The sequence below is a fragment of the Equus caballus genome, chromosome 22 (genome assembly GCF_041296265.1).
Source record: "Equus caballus isolate H_3958 breed thoroughbred chromosome 22, TB-T2T, whole genome shotgun sequence".
Lineage (NCBI taxonomy): Eukaryota > Metazoa > Chordata > Mammalia > Perissodactyla > Equidae > Equus > Equus caballus.
In genome coordinates, this window is record NC_091705.1 from 13,719,185 (window position 1) to 13,741,620 (window position 22,436).

General features: G+C 39.4%; 1 long non-coding RNA gene across 1 annotated transcript in view; it reads right to left on the reverse strand.

The window, feature by feature from the left end:
* The window catches only part of LOC138920005 (uncharacterized), a 94,951-nt gene that overhangs the window by 24,494 nt on the left and 48,021 nt on the right, over positions 1-22,436 (reverse strand). The window lies entirely within an intron of this gene.

Sequence of the window (22,436 nt, forward strand, 5' to 3'; positions counted from 1 at the left end):
CCCAGAGATTGTTCTTGAGTGTGTCTCAGGCACTGGAATTTTTAAAAACTCCCCAGGTGACTCTAATGTACAAGCAGTGTCGAGAAGCCCTGGCCCATAACAAGTCCCAGAGTATTCTTTCAATCAGGAAAGAGCACAAGGGGTGTTAGTTCTATAGGTTTCTGAATATGTGGTAGAGTGAGTGGGAAGGACACTGTGAGTTTAGCTTCACCCTGAAAAGAGAGGGACAGTGGACAGAAATTAATTTATTCATGAATGATTCTCTGAGACAAGGAATAGGACACAGAATGCGTAATAATAACATTCTCCTCTCTTCTGGTAGGAAACAAAAAGGTTATTTATCTTAAAGAGTTTTGGAGAAAGCATATCTACTTAGATATTAGTCATAGCAAGGGGGGTCATGCAAGTTCCCATCCATGTGGGAGTCTGCAGGCAGCAGATAGTCTAGAAGGTGTGTCAGAGCAGGAGGAACAACCAGGATTGTGAGTATTTGTGAGGCACCAACTGGAACACTTGGTTCTTCCTGAGATGCTGACCAGAGGAAGAGAGGGATGAGATTTATATCGGGCTGAATTCTTGGATTGTGCAGATAAGGGTAAGTATGGTATCCATGGCCCCAATTCTTTACTCCTCCTGTATCCACACCCTTTATCAGGTAACCTTGTAGTGTCCTCCCACTCCATCTCTGAGCCATGTGACTTCGTTTGGCAAATGGGATGCTAGCAGACAGGACGCTAGCAGAGGACTGAAAAGTCACTTATGCATTCCCACTGCCACTGTTGCATCTCTTTGCCTTGTGAACATGCCACCCTAGATCTGCTGACACAGCTAATCCCAAGATGTATGCAAGGCCAGCCGAGGCAGACAGACTGTAAGGTGATAACAAATGATTCTCACTTCCTGGTGTTCATAGCTTTATGTAATTCCCTCCCCTCCCACAGGTCCACTCACTCGAGTCTCCTCCAGTGAGGGGACCTGTGACTTACTTCTAACCAATAGAGTATGGCAAAGATGATAGGAAGTCATTCATATGATTATAATGGTCATTCAAGACTCCATCTCAGTAGAATCACTCTTGCCCCCCTGCTGGCCTTGAAGAAGGAAGCAGAAATGTGTGAAATGTGGAGAGGCCCATGTGGAAGAAAACAAACAAAAAACCATGAGAGATCTTTAGGAACCGAGGGCCTCACTCCTACAGCTCTATGGAACTGAATTCTGCCAACAAACTGAGTGAGTTTGAAGTATACCCTTCCCCAATCAAACCTTCAGATGAAAGCACAGCCTAGCCAGCATTGTGCTTGCAGTCTGCTGAGACACTGAAGCAGAGAACCCAGCTAAGCCATACTCAAAATCCTAACCCACAGAAACTGTGAGACAATAAATGTGTATTGTTTAAGCCACTAAGTTTGTGGCAGAAGAACCTCGCAGCTGACCCACAACTTTGTGAACTAAATAAATGCTTGCTGGGGCTGGCCCCATGGCCAAGTAGTTAAGTTCACCCATTGTGCTTCAGAGGTCCAGGATTTCACCTGTTTAGATCCTAGGTGCAGACATGGCACCACTCATCAAGCCAAGCTGAGGTGATGTCCCACATGGCAGAGCCAGAGGGGCCTACAATTAGAATAAACAACTATGTACTGGGGGGCTTTGGGGAGAAGAAGAAGAAGGAAAAAAAAAAAAGATTGGCAACAAATGTTAGCTCATGTGCCAATCTTTAAAAAAATAATAAAATAAAGTAAATAAATGCTTGTTGTTGTATACCACTGAGTTTTGGGTGGAACCAAGTCACTCCCAGTCACCTCAGCAAGATGAGCCAACTCCCCTATATGTGCACAAGCCCAGCCAAGATCAGCACAGTAACCGAGCTAAGCCAAATGGGACCACAGGCACATAAACAAGTCTAGCCAAAACCTGCCCCCTTCAATGCAGATCATCTGAACCCCACAAACTTATAAGCTGGCTAAATGTTTATTGCCATTTATGGGTGGGTTTTGTGATTATTACACAGCATTATTGTAGCAGTAGATAACTGATACAGTGACGGTGAAATTTAGTTATTATTTCCTTAGCTCCTACAGAGAGGTGAGGCTTCAGGAAATTGGAAATTAATTGTAATATAACATATTAAAAATCAAATCATGGGGGCAGGCCCAATGGTATGGTGGTTAAGTTCGAGCACTTCACTTTGGTGAACCAGTGTTCACGGGTTCGGATCCCAGGTCCAAACCTACACGTCGCTCATCAAGCCATGCTGTTGCAGCATCCCACATACAAGATAGAGGAGGATCGGCACAGATGTTAGCTCAGGGCCAGTCTTCCTCACCAAAAAAATAAATAAATAAAATATATTAGAACATCGATATTACTATCCACTATCTCAACGGCGAATTCCTGAAATCTTTAGTCAGCCATAGCTAAGACAAATATCTCTGTCCTATGACACTTTGCATACTGTTTTCTTTATCATCCTTTGAATTATTTATTCTATTTCTCCCACATCTATCTCACTAGAATGATCAATTCTTCATACCCAGTTTTTAATACTGATTGCAGAGAAATTGCTGTGTGCAATTTTCAAGGTTCATCTTTTATGTACACACACACACACACACATAGACACACACCCATTAACTGAATATCCTGGGTCCTTACTACTGTTCTTTGTATATGCAATGAAAGCTATAATTTAAAGCTTTCATTCTTCCAATATTTTCTATAAATTTCCAGCAACCAGCACCAAGTATCAGGGAATGTCATCTCAGACACTACAATGTTATGGACTCTATTCTGCGGCCTCTGTGAATCTCAGGTTCTTTCTCTAAAATGGGTGCACATGTTCTCTATTCCAGCAGTTGAAGAGATTTATACTCCCTGGTCTCAGTGAGTAAAGGAGAATTTCCACGTTGAGTCTGGCCTAGAAAAGAATTTTAGTGTACGTAGCAATAACAAACCTAGAAGGTTCCCTGTGCTGCAATATTCAAGCTTCACTCTCATGCAGCTGCCCTTGGAGTTAATCTAAACTGACTCAAGTCCTCTATTTAGGTTCAACTAGCCATCTTGTGGAGATTACTCTCACCAAAGAATAGTTTCTTTAGTATATCGTGAAACAAATATTGGGGCAGGGAGAATTCTCTACCCATTTTAATGTTGTTGTTTTTTGGGGTTTTTGGGTTTTTGCACACACATCAAAATGGCTAAAATAAAACCACAGTCAAAATTAAGTTTTGGCAAAGATGTGGAGCAGCTGGAGCTCTCATACACTGCTGGTTGATGTGTACATGGTTGCACCACTTTGGAAAATTGTTTGGCAGTGTTTGCTAAAGATGAACCTGTGCACACCCGAAAACCCAACAATTACACTCCAACAAGATGCATTCATATATTCACCACACACTTGTGCTGAAATGTTCATGGCAGCACTATTTATAAAAACCCAAACGAAGAACAACCAAAATCTCCACGATATTTGAGTCAATAAATAAATTGTAGTTACTTTATACAGTGAAATACTATAGAGCAATTAGAACGAACAAATTTCAAACTACACATATGACATGAGTGTTCCTCACAATGTTAAGTAAGCGAAAGCAGATGCAAAAGACTACATCCTGAAGCTAGCAAAAGTCAACGACAAGGAGAAAATACTAAGGGCAGCCAGGCAGAAGAAATTAACCTACAAAGGAACCCCCATCAGGCTATCAGCAGATTTCTCAGCAGAAACTTTACAGGGTAGAAGAGAGTGGAATGATATATTCAAAAATCTGAAGGACAAAAAACTACAGCAGAGAATTCTCTACCCAGCAAAAATATCCTTCAAATACAATGGAGAAATAAAAATGTTCCCAGATAAACAAAAATTAAGGGAGTTCATTGCCACAAAACCTCCTCTTCAGGAAATGCTCAGGAAAACCTTCATTCCTGAAAAATCAAAAAAAGGAAAGGGGCTACAAAACCAAGAGCAGAGGAGATAAGTAGAAGGACAACAACAGAGAGTAGCAGCTCTCCATCAGAACAGATTAAACCATGGGACGAGAAACAAAGGAAATTGAAGAAAACCGGAAAACAAGACATAAAATGGCAACAGTAGGCCCCCACATCTCAATAATCACTCTAAATGTAAATGGATTGAACTCCCCAATCAAAAGACACAGAGTGGCAGGATGGATCAAAGAACAAGACCCAACAATATGCTGCCTCCAGGAAACACACCTCAGCCCCAAAGACAAACACAGACTCAGAGTGAAAGGATGGAGGACAATAGTCCAAGCTAATAATGAACAAAAGAAAGCAGGTGTCGTTATACTAATATCAGACAAAGTAGACTTCAAAGCAAAACAGATAAAGAAAGACAAAGAGGGACAGTATATAATGATCAAAGGGACTCTCCACCAAGAAGACATAACACTTATAAATATATACGCGCCCAACACAGGAGCACCAAAATTTGTAAAGCAACTCTTAACAGAACTAAAAGAAGACATCAACAACAATACAATAATAGTAGGGGACCTCAACACACCATTAACACCAATGGACAGAACATCCAGACAGAAAATCAACAAGGAAATTATAGAATTAAATGAAAAATTAGACCAGATGGATTTAATAGATATATATAGAACACTTCATCCAAAAACAGCAGGATACACATTCTTCTCAAGTGCGCATGGAACATTCTCAAGGATAGACCATATTTTGGGAAATAAAGCAAGCATCAATAAATACAAGAGAGTTGAAATAATATCAAGCATCTTTTCTGATCATAATGCTATGAAACTAGAAATCAACTACAAGAATAAAGCAGAGAAAGGTGCAAAAATGTGGAAACTAAACAACACGCTCCTCAACAAACAATGGATTATTGAAGAAATTAAAGAATAAATCAAATATTATTTGGAGACAAATGAAAATGAGAACACGACATACCAAATCATTTGGGATGCAGCAAAAGCAGTCCTAAGAGGGAAATTCATTGCAATACAGGCTCACCTCACTAAACAAGAAAAAGTTCACATAAGCAACCTCAAACAACACCTAACAGAATTAGAAAAAGAAGAACAAACAAAGCCCAGAATCAGTAGAAGGAGGGAAATAATAATAAGAGCAGAAATAAACGATATTGAAACAAAAAAGACAGTAGAAAGGATCAACAAAACAAAGAGTTGGTTCTTTGAAAAAATTAACAAAATCAACAAACCCTTAGCCAGACTCACCAAGAAAAGAAGAGAGAAATCTTGAATAAATAAAATTAGGAATGAGAGAGGAGAAATCACAACAGATACCAATGAAATACAAGGGATCATAAGAGAATACTATGAAAAACTATATGCCAACAAATTGAGCAACCTAGAAGAAATGGACAAATTCCTAGACTCCTACAACCTCCCCAAACTGAATCAGGAAGAAATGGAGAATCTGAATAGGCCAATCACAAGTAAAGAAATAGAAACAGTAATCAAAAACCTCCCCCAAAATAAGAGTCCAGGACCAGACAGCTTCTCTGGAGAATTCTACCAAACATTCAAAGAAGATTTCATACCTATCCTTCTCAAACTATTCCAGAAAATTGAGGAAGATGGAGTACTCCCTAACACATTCTATGAAGCCAGCATCACTCTGATCCCCAAACCCGAAAAGGACAACACAAAGAAGGAGAACTACAGGCCGATATCACTGATGAACATAGATGCAAAAATCCTCAACAAAATTCTGGCAAACCAAATACAGCAATACATCAAAAAGATTATACACCATGATCAAGTGGGATTTATACCAGGGACACAGGGATGGTTCAACATCCGCAAGTCAATCAATGTGATACACTACATTAACAAAATGAGAAACAAAAACCACATGATCATCTCAATAGATGCAGAGAAAGCATTCGACAAGATCCAACACCCATTTGCGATAAAAACGCTCAATAAAATGGTTGTAGAAGGAAAGTGCCTCAACATAATAAAGGCCATATATGACAAACACACAGCCAACATCATACTCAATGGACAAAAACTGAAAGCCATCCCTCTGAGGACAGGAACAAGACAAGGGTGCCCACTTTCACCACTCCTATTCAACATAGTACTGGAAGTGTTGGCCAGAGCAATTCGGCTGGAAAAAGAAATAAAAGGAATCCAAATAGGTAATGAAGAAGTAAAACTCTCGCTGTTTGCAGACGACATGATCTTATACATAGAAAACCCCAAAGAATCCATAGAAAAACTATTAGAAACAATCAACAACTACAGCAAAGTAGCAGGGTATAAAATCAACATACATAAATCAGTAGCATTTCTATACACTAACAATGAACTATCAGAAAAAGAACTCAAGAACTCAATCCCATTCACAATCGCAACGAAAAGAATAAAATACCTTGGGATAAATTTAACCAAGGAAGTGAAAGATTTATACAATGAAAACTACAAGACTTTCTTGAAAGAAATTGACAACGACATAAAGAGATGGAAAGACATTCCATGCACATGGATCGGAAGAATAAACATAGTTAAAATGTCCATACTACCTAAAGCAATCTATAGATTCAACGCTATCCCAATCAGAATCCCAAGGACATTCTTTACAGAAATTGAACAAAGAATCCTAAAATTCATATGGGGCAACAAAAGACCCCGAATTGCTAAAGCAATCCTTAGTAGGAAAAACAAAGCCGGAGGCATCACAATCCCCGATTTCAAAACATACTACAAAGCTACAGTGATCAAAACAGCATGGTACTGGTACAAAAACAGGTGCACAGATCGATAGAACAGAATTGAAAGCCCAGAGATAAAACCACACATCTCTGGACAGCTAATCTTTGACAAAGGAGCGGAGGGCCTACATTGGAGAAAAGAAAGTCTCTTTAACAAACGGTGCTGGGAAAACTGGACAGCCACATGCAAAAGATTGAAAATTGACCATTCTTTTTCACCACACACCAAAATAAACTCAAAATGGATCAAAGACCTAAAGATTAGGCCTGAAACAATAAGTCTTCTAGAAGGGAATATAGGCAGTACACTCTTTGACATCAGTTTCAAAAGAATCTTTTCGGACACTGTAACTCCTCAGTTGAGGGAAACAATAGAAAGAATAAACAAATGGGACTTCATCAGACTAAAGAGCTTCTTCAAGGCAAGGGAAAACAGGATTGAAACAAAAAAACAGCCCACCAATTGGAAAAAATATTTACAAGCCACTTATCCAACAAAGGGTTAATCTCCATAATATACAAAGAACTCACACAGCTTAACAACAAAAAAACAAACAACCCGATCAAAAAATGGGCAGAGGACATGAAACAGACATTTCTCCAAAGAAGATATAAGTATGGCCAACAGACACATGAAAAGATGTTCATCATCACTAATCATCAGGGAAATGCAAATCAAAACTACACTAAGATATCACCTTACACCCATTAGATTGGCAAAAATATCCAAATCCAAGAGTGACAAATGTTGGAGAGGTTGTGGAGTAAAAGGAACCCTCATACACTGTTGGTGGGAATGCAAACTAGTGCAGCCACTATGGAAAACAGTATGGAGATTTCTCAAAAAGTTAAAAATAGAAATACCTTATGACCCAGCCATCCCACTACTGGGTATCTATCCTAAGAACCTGAAATCAGCAATCCCAAGAGTCCCTTGCACCCCTATGTTCATCGCAGCATTATTTACAATAGCCAAGACGTGGAACCAACCTAAATGCCCAGAAACTGATGATTGGATAAAGAAGATATGGTATATATACACAATGGAATACTACTCAGCCATAAAAAAGGGCAAAATGGTTCCATTCGCATCAACATGGATGGACCTCGAGGGTATTATGTTAAGCGAAATAAGCCAGACAGAGAAAGACAAACTCTATATGACTCCACTCATAGGTGGAAGTTAACATATAGACAAGGAGAACTGATCGGTGGTTACCAGGGAAAAGGAGGGGTGGGGGGCGGGCACAAAGGGGGAAGTGGTGTACCCACAACATGACTAACAATAATGTACAACTGAAATCTCACAAGGTTGTAATCTATCATAATCTTAATTAAAAAAAAGACTACATCCTATCTGATTCTATTTATATCAAATAAAAAACACAGGCAAAATTAGGCTATGGTGCTAGAAGTCAGGATAGTGCTTATCTTTGGGGCAAAGCGTGGTAGTAACTGGAGAGGAACATTAAGAAGATCAGGTCCTGATAAAGTTTCTTGATCTGAGTGTTGGTTGCATGAGAGTGTTTAGTTTTTGAAAATTCATCAAGCTGTGTACTTATGCTGTGTGTACTTTTCTGTATGTGAGTTACACTTTAATAAAAAGTTCATATTTTTAAAAATTGCTCTCTAATACCAGACGGCACCGAATTCAGTATAATCTACTATAATTTCCCTTGGGTAACTTCAAGTCCATCTAAGACTGATAAGTAAACTACTGCTAAAGACTCTACAAAGCAGTAGAGAAAACACAATTATAGTTCTTTCCTTTCCCCAAATCTACTTCTACACAAAATCAAGAGATTGCTGCCTTTAATGTTGGAGATTTTGACAGCTCCCCCACCATGCTGTCAACCAAACTTATGAAAATAGCAGCTTTGATACCACTTCAAGGGTTGTGGGGAAATTTTCCTTATAATATGATGACTCTTTATCTTGCAAAGAGCCCCTGGGCAGGACAGTTTCCATTCAGTGTAGCACAGCAATCTGTCACCACCTCACTTAGATCAGGAAGCGACATACCAGGCCACAGTGACACAGTAGGAAAAGAAAGCAAACCTGAACCGAATAAGGAACAGCTGATGTATCGATGAAGGCTTTCCATATTTGGCAGCCTTTGAACCTCCCAGCAACTCCACAAGTCTGGGAAATGATCATTTGTCCCATTTCACAACTGAAAGACAGGATCGTGGATTTGGCCAGTCGCATAGCTAAAGAGTAGCGTAACTTGGTTCAAAGCCCGCACAATGACCATCCATCCAATTCTCTTTCTCTTGTCAGACCTTCTCACATAAGCCAAAGTAGGAATAATATCTACTCTGTTGGGGTCACTCTTGAAAACCAGAAATTATTCTTTACAATATTTCTATGACTAAATTCATTTCACCTGTCCAACCCACACATTCCTATTTCCACTTTAGAACTGAAGAGTTGAGTCCAAGGAAGCACATCTTCTGCATTTACCTACACAAGGACTTGCCTTCGCTCGTGGCCGGCATGAATACAGAATCACTCATTGACACAGAGCCCCAAATATTTTGGAATACAAATCTCTAGCATGAGAACTGCACAAAAATCCATAGACAAATTAACATGTCAGATTCTAGGAAAATGTTCTACAGTGGATACATTCGATAGGAAGAAGAGAGACCACCAAGCACAGGGAAATCAAGGCCCATAGGAGGACATATTCAATAAAGTTATTGAAATGTTAAAAAAGCGGTCCCCCCTGAACAAGCAGCATCATCATTACCTGGGAATTTTTTTAAACTGCAAGTTATGGAGACCAGAAACAAAAATCAGAAATTCTGGAGGTGGGGCTCAGCCATCTACGTTTTAACAAGCCCTCCAGGTAATTCTGACGCAGTTAAAGTTTGAAAATAGCTGTTAAAATAAAGAAAGCATTAGGTAAAATATTAGAAGTGTTTAAAGGATAGCACAACGTGTCAACCCAAATTGAAAGAATGAAAGAAAGGTACCATCACCCTCAGAAGTAAAACACACCAAAGAAAACAAAATGTGGGCGATCACGTATAAGAAAGAAGAAATCAATTCCAAAATGTAAAAGGCAAGCTTTTGGTTTTCCCTGAAAACAGATTTTTGCTCACGTTTATATTATCCCTTGTGGTAAATATTTCACAAAGGGAAAATGGGGATGGAATTATTTGGCGAGGCGGTGCCTTGAGCAGTAGCTGCTACAGACGTTAGCAGCTACGCCCCGCTCCTCTGCATTTCATTTCCTTCCACTCTTTTTTCTTTTCCTGCCTTTTTTTTTTTTTCTGCAAAGTAGACATGCCTGGTTTTTATTTTTCTTTATTTTTTTATTGAGGTCACGTTGGTTTATAACACTATAAAATTTCAGGTGTACATCATTATATTTCGACTTCTGAGTAGACTGCATCGTGTTCACCATCAAAAGTCTAGTTGCCGTCGTCACCATATGCTGTCTTTTAATCGTCCTTCTCTTACTTACCCTCTCTTCTTCCTCCCCTTAGTGAAGACTTAGACCTTCCAATAGCACCCCAGGAATTGATGACTCCCCTCTGAAGGTCCTTAGGTTTAAGAAGTTGACGTTCCTAACGTGTCCTTCAGATCCCATGAGTATGAAACTAATACTCACTTATCTCAACTACAGCCACAGCAAGTGACGTGACTATAGCTGTTTAAATCATAGCTGTTAACTCAACGGAGCACTGCAAAACGTAGACTGCTTTTATGTGCAGATTCTCTTTTTACAAGCTGAAATGCCCTCAAAGGCAAGAATTCTGTCTTTGTATTTCTAACATGAGATCTAGTAAGCAGAGACTCTCAATAACTAAATCCTTATTCAATTAAGATAGGTGATTCTTCCCACTATTCTACAAAGGAAGCACAGCAGCTATGCCCCCATACTGCAGATGAAAACAGGGTCAGAGAGGATGCAAGTCTGAGCTCGTTCGCCAAAGGACTACTTAACTCAAGTATCTGTATTCAAGGTTGTGCTCATTACACAGGCACCTACGCACCACCAGTTATAGCAGTGAAAATCAAATCATTTACAGCAACATTGTGGGAAATACAAAGCAATTGGCTTCAAACACCCGGAATGGCTTCCCGAGGCCAGTGAGCAGATTGCTCTGCGATCCAGCTGGTGCGTCTATCTCTCTGACCTCTTGCACCAAGGAATTCCTCTGGTTTCTATTTCTAACTTTTTCAATTATGCAACTCTGTTCCTGGGATGGGAGATTTGTTAACATGCTTGAGAATTTGTTGCCCTTCTCTTGAGTTAAACCATCAATCTTTGGACAAGAGACATTTCTCATCAGCCATGTAATGTCCTGGGCAGAACCCTTGGATAGATATTGAACAGGCCAGTAGACTAGAACTTCATAAGGACAGCATCACCCATCATCTAGGAGGAAAAAGAAGTGAAGCAAATCTTGTTCAGAGAGTGATTGTCCTGGTTTTAAATTCTAAAGGCTTTATGAACATAAACCTCAGTTAACAACACAGAGAGAAGTAGGCAAACCAGTTGGCCCCTCAATAAGGTAAACGCATTTAGAAGATCTGGTGTGAGGCCCAGGAATTAGCAGATTGAACCGACAGTACAGCTGTTTCTAGTGCAAAGACTCCACCATCTACCCTTTGAGAAAAACTGAGGTGAATAATATTCCACCTCTAAGCCCAGACCTAAAAACCAAGCCAAAATCTCTGCTCTGCGTGGCAAACATAAAGAAGACCTTTCGACAGCTCAGATTCCTGAGTGTCACCTTCTTATATGACCATAGGAAAGTGGTTTTCTTTCTTCCTCTCAGTACTATGCCCATCATTTCATTGTTCTTATATCCTTCTTAGCCCTGTCTCCCAATCTGCTCTGCGTACCAAGGAGGAGAGCCCTCAGCCTCTGTCTTCCAGGCTCCTGCACCAGCTAGCTTCCAGCCAGGTTCACCCACTGGGAGGCCCTACAGGAGGTTAGAGGCAGGAATAAGGGAAAGGCCAGGGTATTTCCTCCATCCTTCTCTTCCATAGGCAGCGTCTCAGGCAGCAACTTTCCCTTCTCCATGGCTTTGGTTCCTGCCAGAGACGTCCAATGGGGTTCTAGATTTTGCTAGGGGGCCTCAACTCTCAGTCTCAGGAATGACACCTGCTCCCTTGTACTTCTAGCTCCAGAGTGATAATGGCTTCCTGCTTTTGCTAATCTCTGCATTTCTTTACCAGCCTCTATTTGGCATCTCAGAACTTCAATCAACTGTGTGTCTGATTCCCTGTTTTAATTTCCTCTGCTTTCAAATTAGATCAGTGTCTGTTCTCCTGACTGACCTCTGACTGCAGCCTAGGGTAGCTTTATGCCATCCAGCGTGGGCATCAGCCTTGAGCTGCCCCCACAGCATCCCATAAGGAGGCAATGGAGCTCTCACCTTGACGTTTGACACCCGCTGTTCACCAGTTGACTCTGGCCATCTGGTTGACTAGGCAGGGTCCTCTCCTTTTAACACCCTGTTCTCATCTCTTTCAAAGCTCTGAAATCAGAGACAAAACACAGTACTGAGCTTTGGCCTGTCTTCTTCCACTGACTCATCCTATTCCTCGTATCTCGAGAATGTGATCTCTGCTGGGAATCAGTAAATGAATTAAGAGTATGTAAGGACTGAAGCTGCTGCATTTTAATAGAGGCCTTCAACATTAAGCACAGAATGAGATTACAAGGGAAATTTCAGCAGACGCAAAGGGATAAGTATTTTAGTACCAAAAGATCCTTCCTGAGGCACCTCAAGTCATAATTTGGAAGGGGTTGCCCATTCTAAAAAGCAAAGAAGATGACCAGTCTCACCTGGGGCAGGGAGGGAAGGCATGCTGGGGACAGGAGGACAGAGAGAAACTATACAACCACTAAACAGGAACTGACCTTAATTGAGTGCTTACTGCATACAAGGCACTGTCCTAAATGCTTTACATATTATCTTATTTAATTCTGCCAGCATCATCATGTGAGATGTATTATTAATATTTTCTTATTTTTAACAAATAGGAGAATATAGAATAAGAAGTTTAAGTTATTTGCCCAAGATTATATACTTGTGAACAGAGGGGCCTGGATTCCGGATATGACTCTCTGACCTCCATGCGCCATCACCTCCTGAATGCCAGTCAAATGAAGGTGAAATAAAGGAAGAAGGAATAAAAGCTATCATGTTCGAAATAACAGAACATAAAGCAGCACCTCTCTTTTCTCTTTGTCTGGCGTTTTCCTGATTTTGCATTTATAGCACAACTGTACGTGTTTGTTCCAGGAAAACCCCATCACTCAGTGATGGGCACTCAGTGAGTGGCTTTAAGGGGGGAACAACATAATTAGCAGCATGGGAGGGATCTGTCGTGTTATCACAGCCTGGTGGTGAGTTTTTCAGGCCTGATGACTTTGCAAGCCTGGAGACATGCTTCCTCAGGAAGAGGGAGAGTGACAGAAACATTTCCTCTCCCTGGAGACAGGATTGAGCCAAAGTACAGTCATGAGGGAAGGACTACGCCATCACACAATTTAACTCAGAGCCCTAACAATGACACTCTAATAATCTAAAGTATAGCTGACAAGTTCTTCTATTCTCAGGATGCGGACAATAACGCACAGAGAGATTTTTGCAGCATTTAACCTGCATGAAAATACCAAGGAATAGAGCAAAAAAATTAGTAGTGATAGCAGAAATAAAGAAAACTATCTAGGAAACACGCTCTGATTCTAGCTTATGTTCTTCTTTCAAATAAAGATTCTGGAGTGTTTCTGGGGGGGACACATTTGTCCAAACCCTTCAGCAAATTGACAGCAAACCCAACTCAACTCGTGTAAGAAAAAATAAAAATTGTGTTCACTCGATACCCATGACTGGTTTCAGGAAGTATTACATCTAGGAACTCAAACGATGTCCACAGAACATCCAGGAATCACGGCTTTCTTGGGGGACTCCTCTCAAAATAGACTCCGCCACCATGACCCAAGATAGCAAGATGGCACTCAGAAGCTCTAGAACAGTTTCTCATCTTCTTAGTAATGCCAGCAGACAGACAAGATCTCCCAGACCTCTTTCCCTCTATACCTCCCTCCATACCTCCTGTATCTGCAGGAAAAGTGCTGGGATTTGCTACAACTGGGTGGATGTGGGTCATGTGTTCACACCTGAGGAGCCTGGGTCATGTGAACACCCTGGGATATGGAGGTGGAGTCAGCTCTGTCCAAACCACATGACCTGATTGTGGAGGAAGAAAAGTCTTGAAGGAACATGTGAATGCTGTTACCAGAACACAGAAGAGATACTGGACAGAGAAACAACAGCAATTGTCCACCATATGGGCCAATGTACAGACATAAAGTACTTTAAAAATAGATGGGACAAGAGGAGATGTAGTAGCATATAATTTTTTTAAACAAATGAAGGAAGGAGAAGAAATTTGATGGAAAAGAACCGGGAAGTTTCCATCATTCATTCCTTCCTTCCTTCACTCATTCATTCATGTGATAATCATTTATTTGAGTCTTCAGCAAGACCTGACCCCTTCCTCTGTGCATGGAAATGGTTTACTTTCTCAACTAATTCCAGGGAAGCCTTCCAACCCAAAGTCTACATGCAGTAAAATTTAGCATTTTCAGTTAAAATTGTGAATATCAAGTAGTAAAGAGGTGTGTTCTGGTGTGATATTAAGCGATTTCTGTCCTTCACATTTCTTCCCCCTACTTGCACTTAGGTTTAACAATAGTATTCAGCTGTATTCTTTTCTCAAGAACCAGCCACAAAATTAAGTTGAATTATTTTTCTTCCAAGAACTGAAACTTCTAAATCTGTGGAATTTTTAAAATAGTTTTTTGCAGGAGTTATTAAAATACCTAAATATTCTCATTGTTTTTCAAAGAATTACTCAGAAATGGAGATATATATTTCAAGCATGTTTTTCTTCACTGAATCAAAGAGAGTGGAGTTGACGGCATAAGAAATAAGACAAAGGGGAAAAATGCCTTCTCCATTCTTCATTTGTTCTGCATTTTTCTTTTGCACAGTACCATTTGTGTCTCCAGACCCTAAGCAGCTCAGGGCAGGAGTGCGTCTATTTGTCTTGGCACTGCCAGAGTTATTGTATGAGCCACTTTTGCTTGCTGAGTTCAAGGAACAATAAATAATAATAATGAGAAAGAGCAGTTTGATGACATGACTCAGTGGAAGCTGGGAGGTCATGTGGCAGTTGACCCCCAACTGTAAAACCCACGTTTCACATCAATTACAGAACTAGATGTAGATCAGACAAGAAGGGAGGCCCCACTTTCTTCTTTTTAATAATATGATGACGTTGTGATGCCTCAGAAGAGAAAAGCACAGTGTCCCAGTGTGTGTCTGCCTGTCCAGACAGCGGGGGTGGCAGTGCAACAGTGAGGGCAGCCTTGCCAACTTTGCTGTAAATTTCTGCTGTCAGAAAACTTTGAAGCCAGGATCAATCACAGGGAATTATGTTCAGCTGAAAACATTTTCCCTGTCATATTACCTTAACATCCTTCTGATGCACAAACAGCTCATTCTACCCATAATATGGGATTTGGAATAACTCTTTTCTGATAAAGAAAACTCAATACTGAACTAAATTTATTAATTCTCTCAGGGTACAATCTTATGCAATTCCCAGTGAGAACCTCACTCCTTTAAAACAAAACATCAAGAGTTACAAGGATTTTCTCGCCCTGCCTTCAATAGGTTTGCCTCACCCGTCATGCAATAGGTTTCTCTAATGAGGTTATTTAATGAGCAGCGAGGGCGTTCATTGCCAAACTGCTAGGGGTTTTGGCCTCTTCCAATATGTGATAGAGTGACCAGAATTTCTTTACTATGTGGATGGTGGTGGGAGTTTTAACTTGAAGGAGGTACAAATTCAAAGAGACTGCACCTTTGTTCTGGCTAAAGAGGGATAAATTAGTCACACTGTTGCTAATGAGCTTTAAAAAATGATCATTTTAAAAATTCATTTTGTCCCCAGATGGTAGGACTCCAAGTGTTTTAACTGGCATTTTTTCCTGATAGAAATTAGGCAAGAGAGAGGTTTCTCTCCCAAAGGTCCTCTCTCTACTCCCTATGTTGGTTCTTCAGTTCCACACTAGGAATGCTTCTGATGCCTTCACTCTTCCAGATTATTCTATGCTGGTTTGGGGTTGAAGAGTTATTTATGACTCTTTCCTGAAAGTGTAGGTATACTGCTTAGGTGAAGGGACAGTTTAATTTACTAATTTACTGAAGTGAAAAATTCTTAGAGAGAGTGTATTCAAGAGGAGGAGAGCTATTAGGTGAAATAGGAAAGTTGCTGCAAAGCCGATTGAAATTAAAAAGTCAGGAAGACATCCTTCTATGAATTAGGCAGAGGCCTAACCTCACAGATGTCCCCATACACCTGATGCCTTCAACACAACACATTAATTAATCAACTCTGAGCCAAGCTATGGGCTTCATAATGCCATGAGATAACCACCAAGAATCAAAACTGTGACAGAAACTGCTAAGGTTCAAGAAAACTATTTCCTCTACCTCCTGGACATACAGAAAAACTACATTTCCCAGCCTCTCTTGCAGTGAGAAGGGCCATGTGACCAAGTTCTAGCCAATGGTATGCAAGCAGAGGTTCTATATGCCATCTCCAGCCTGGCCATAAGAACCTCCCAAGCAATTCTCCAAATTCCTTCTCTCTTCTGCCATCCAAATGCAGAGAATCCAGGCAAGAACTAAGAGGCCTTGGGAGAAGGGAATCCACAACATAAGAGCCTAGGTCCTTGACTGACCCTCTGAAAGGTTCACTGGTCAAGAACATCTACATTATATTTTCTGTGAACAAAAAATAATCTTGTATTATGTTTAGCTGCTGAGATTGGGCTATTGGTGATATTTGTTATAATAAGCTCATGTTCCTTACTCTGACCATCCCCTCTCCCCCAAAAAGAAGATTTAGAAAATAGAAAAAGATCGTCTGTGCAAAGGTATTTGCAAGTTCCAGTAAGCTAAATCTGGCCTGTGGACATAACAAACAATATATTTCAAAGTGTTTTAAGTATTGCTTTCAAATTATAAGGAGCTAAACAAATGTCAGTGATTGCTACTATTATGCCTAGCACTCAATTAAGGTGAAAACTACTTCCAAAATTACAGAGATATGGTATAGCCCTATAGAACTGTCTTAATAATTCCTCTGAGGTCATCGGTCTTCTCAAAGCAACCCTGGTTTCAACGACCATCTAGAAATCAGAGTCTAGCATTAGGACTGCACAAAGTAGAATCAGTGGATCCAGAGCTGACAATAGGAACTTACCAGTTCTAGTTTATGCTCCTGAAAAATTCATACTCATCATTAAGAAACAAGATCGAGGATTTAGAGTATCACCATTTGACAATCACCATAGTAACAACTGTTCCAGTCAAGAATCATTGATCGATGCTAAAACTAGTGAGTAAAAGTTTGTTTAGAAATAGTATATCAGACAAAACCACCATTAGGCAAAGACCACGGTAATAACTTTTACAGGCAAAATCTACTAATGGGTGCTAAAATCAATGGTCAAAGTTTGAAGAGAAATAATATGTTTGCATAGTCTCCCACCATCTCCCTCAGGATATTGATCAGTCACAATCGGAAAAATAGTAACTTTACAGTGGTGAAACCCAGCAGACACACCTTAACCAAGCGATCATGGTTAACACAACCATCAATAAGACATATCAACATGACGTTCCTCCTGATAATATGCACTGAGCAGGACACAACAACTGTTCTGTGGCATTGTTGCCACAAATGAGTAACCCAATCTAATAGGGAGAATACAGCAGACAAACTCTAACTGAGAGAAAGTCTGCAAAATAAATAACCAGCACCTATGAGAAGTGTCAAGGTTGTGAAAGATAAGGAAAGACTGAGGGACAATCGTAGATTAGAGGCAACTAAGAAGACACAACAAACAGAAACAATGTGGGATACTGGACTGGATCCTGGAGCAGGAGAAAGGCATTAGAGCAAAGAAACTGGGGAAATTCCAGCAAGAACTATGTTAAGAGTGCTGTACTAATGTTAATTTCCTGATTTTGATAATTGCAGTATGTATTTGTAAGTTGCTAACATAAAAGGAAGCTGGATACAGGGTATACTTGAACTTTGTATAACTTTTGCAACTTTCCTGTAGGTCTAAAATTATTTCAAAAAAAAGGGAAAGGTATTTACGTAGTCTCAAAGTATCTCCCTATAAGATGCTTAACTGCAAAGGGAAAAATAGTAACTTTACAGTGGAGAAACCTGGCAGATACCACCTTAAGCAAGTGACCAAAGTTAATATCACCATTAACGGGACAAATGGAAATTAAATGCTTCCTGATATGATGCACTGAGGAGTATTTATCATTAATTCTGTGATATTCTTTCCAAAAAAACTTCATAACTTGAATTTAATCATGAGGAAACCTCAGAAAAATCCAAGCTGATGGATATTCTACAAAATGACTGGCTTGTACTTTCTAAAAATGTCAAGGTGTGAAAAGCAAGAAAAACTGAGTGACCTTTTCAGATTAAAAGAGACATGAGAGGCAAGTAAATTCATCAAGTGACCCTAGACTGGATCCTGGACCAGACTTCTCTCTGTTTTCCTATAAAGGAAATGAATGGGACAATTGGTGAAATTGCAATAAAGTTTGCAGATTAGACAATAGATCTCCATCATTCTCAATAGTCTGATTTTGATCATTATTCTGTGGTTTAGGTGAGAGAATACCCAGTGAGGTATTTAGGAGTGAAAGAGACATCGTGTCTGCAACCGACCCTCGAACAGTCCAGAGAACACTATCCACACACAATCTCACACACACACATACATCTAAGGAGATATATACACACATATATACATATACATACATTTGGGCAAGGGCTCATGGGAATTTTTTGTAATGTTTTTGCAAATTTTCTATAAATCTCAAATTATTTCAAAATAAAAGCTTTTATAATAAGAAAAAAAAACACTTTTGCAAGGCATATTGCCTCCCCTCAAGAACCTAATGGTTTACTTGAGAGATTTTAAAAAATAAGCATTGAAATATTAGGTATTCAGTGTAGCGGAGGCTAATTTTTATTGCTTATCAAGGATGTACTGATAGATACTGCTACAGTCAGAAATAACATTGAGCTTATCTCCCGGAAGATAATGTTGCCAGAGTCATTTAGATAAATTTATGAAGCATCTTGGCTTTTAGGTTTCTTTTTCTACAGTAAAATAAGTAATCAATGAAAGCTTTTTTGAGTGGGTATGAAATGTAGCAAGTATTTTATATCTAATAAATCTGTCAAAGATTAGATTAGAGTAAGGAAGAGTTTGAAGGTAGAAAAACTACATGCATGTTTCCACTAGCATGAAGTAGTGATGAGGACAATATATTCCTAGAAATAGGAGAGTCAAAGGAGTGAGCACATATGAGGTGGAGTAATGTGTGACCAATAGAGCTACTTACTTTCTATCATCCACATATAAATTAAGAGTGTTCAGTTAACTTTATGTTGTCAGAATTGGTAACTATTTTTCTAATAGTGGGAAAGACAAGCCTAGAACATATACCCATTTTCACCTGAGGCTCTCCTCCTTGAGCTGCTATAACATCCACATGTATTTTAACCATTAAAATAAACGCAGAGATTGGTCCTTGGGAAATAAATTACCTCCTGGAGACCTAAAGACTATAACAGAAGGAGAAGTAAACAAAGGAAAACCATACAACATGTTAACTGACATTGGTTGATAGCTGAGGGTCGGCTCGATAACCAGAACTAGAAAGAATCAGCAGCATTCAATAAGGTCAGCCTGACGGGGAAAACAATCAAGGTCAAGGAGTTGAGGGTCCTTGGCAAGGGCTATGGCAGTGGGAACTGGAAGGAAGGCAAGGCACGGGTGTAATCCACAAACTGTGCAAGTTGGCCTCATATGATTTCTACTCAAAACTATGGAAAAAGAATGAGCTTTATGAAGAAGGAAGTGTCTACAGAGGAACAGAGTTTAGGAACTTTCTTAGGGATGTTCTTGTTGAGGAGAAGGAAACAGCCTCAAAGTTCAGAGCAGATCCTAGAAAGGGTTATGCACAGAAGCAGGAAGAGTCCAGTATTTCAAAGAGAAGCCCACCAAACTTAACTCATCTCTAGAATAGGAAATCTATACCAACGGCTTTGAAGACTGTAAGGAGAAAATACTTAATAACAACATATATTTAGAGTTTATTTAAAATGTTGTGTATATTGCTATACAAAAATCAAGGTGTTGTCATCCGGTTCTACGCCTTATAAATTTGGTTCACTCTATATGCACCTTCTCCTCGCTTACCTTCTCCTTTATTTTATTTTATTTTTTACATTTTAGGAATATTTAAATTTTCAATGATATGAAGGTCAGAAAATATATATCTTTAATATAAAAAAATTATCTTTGAGGACACATAGTTTTGCCTGAAATTTTTGAATGCCTTTTTTTAATATTCAATTCCCAGTGAAATATTTTTGATAAGATCATATCTTTTAAATTCTTGCAGATCTCTTATTAATATGAGATGTGACAAACAGAATTATTAATCACAATTCTTCAAATTTCAAAATATTTAATCATCATTTTAATAAATAAAGTCAAGATTTTCATGGGTCAGGATATTGAAGGTTGGAGTACAAAGTGACTTACCAAAGACTAGATCTGTAACTAAAACCAGAAATCTTCTAACTATTGCTAATCCTTTCTCTGGGATAAATCTATACTGTAGGCATGTTTTGTTGGGCCCATACAGTGTTTCCTTCAAAAATTTAGAAAGTCTCAACACTTAAAAATTTAAGAGATTTCCTACTTCTTTAGAAGAAAGGGAGCTGCATAAAGGCTATACTCTCTTGATGGAGTATGAATTTTCCATTTTAGACAATCCCCACCATTCCTTAATGTCTAGCTCTGGTCTTTCACTCATTTATGTTACTCACCTGGCCCCTGCAGGCACTTAAGTTTGTAACCCCTGTCTAGACTTTGCTAAGGAGAGTGGGGGAAATTACCACGCCTAAGTGTTTTGGAAACAATAAAAATTGGTGGAAAAGTTTTAAACTATTGGGAAACAAAGCAAAATTACATCTTTTCTTTTTTCTCAAGAAAGACATAAAGGACAGTCTTCTTTCATCCCTCTAACCCCTGATGTTGAATGCATTGCCCCAGAGCAGAAATTATTTTAAAGCCTAGTGCTGAATAATTTCCTAGACTTTCTTACCACCACCACTTCCTTCCCCAACCAGGAGGGAAAAAAATGATGTCTCTCAGTAAATGAATGAATAACTAAACTGTGGTACCTCCAGACAATGGAATATTATTCAGTGCTAAAAAGAAATGAACTTTCAATTCTTGAATAGACATGGAGGAAATTTAAACATCTATTACAAAGTGAAACAAGAAATCTGAAAAGACTACGTGGGGGATGAGCATTAGCCACTCCAAATTGTGTCTCTTTGGCATGAGGACTATTTTGGACTGGTTACTTTTAAGAAACTGCAGACATGGGAGAAGCTCTGAAAAGTAGAATTTACTCTCTGTAACAGACATGTACTTGTAAAGGAAATCTCCATCTGTAAAGGTGTCTCCCTCTCTGTACCAGGAAGAAGGGGGATGACCTTATCTCTAGAAACTCTCATCAATGTGGAAGGCAAGGACTGAAATCTGCATAATAACCTTACTCTTGTTTACTGTGCTTTTCTGGTGATCTCCCATAACTGACTTCCCCCAACCCCAACGTCCTCTTTTGTCTTTGGCTGAAGATGGTATTTAAGATAACAATCTTGGCCATTTGGGCAAGTTGCTTCATTTTCCTGAGTTTCTTCCCTCTATACATGTTATAAAACTTTGTTTGAGGGGCTGGCCCTATGGCCAAGTGGCTAAGTTCGCATGCTCCCCTTCAGACCTGGGGTTCACCTGTTCAGATCCTGGGCGTAGACCTACAGACCACTCATAAAGCCTGCTGTGGCGGCATCCCACATAGAAGAACTAGAATGACTTGCAGCTAGGATGTACAACTATATGCTGGGGCTTTGGGGAGGAAAAAAAAGAACAAGATCGGCAACAGATGTTAGTTTAGGGCCAATATTCCTCATCAAAAATAGCATACCTTAAAAAAAATAAAAACAACTTTGTTTGACTTTGTCTTGTTGTTCTGTTTCATGTCAATTTAATTTGTAGCTCAGCCAGAAGGACCCGGAGGATTTGTCTTACTCCCCTACAGTTACATACTGTACAATTCCAATTTGACATTCTGGAAAAGACAAAATTGTGGAGACAGTAAAAAGATCAGCGGTTTCCAGGTTAGGGAGCCAGGAATGAATAAGTGAAGTACAGAGAATTTTTAGGGCAGTGGAACTATTCTGTATGATACTAGAATGGTGGATATACGTCATTATACATTTGTCCAGACTCATAAAATGAACAGTAAGAGTGAATCCTAATAGTCTTTGAGTGATAATGATGTGTCAATGTAGGTTCATCAATTGCAACAAATGCACCACTCTGGTGGGGAAATGTTGATCATGAGGGAGGCTATGCATATGTGGGGACAGGGGTAAATGGGAAATCTGTACTTTCCTCTCAATTTTGCTGTGAATCTAAAACTTCTCTAAAAAAATTGTCTATTAAAAAAATTAGAGACACACCCAAAAAAGAACAATATTCCCTCTAAAATATTTGTCC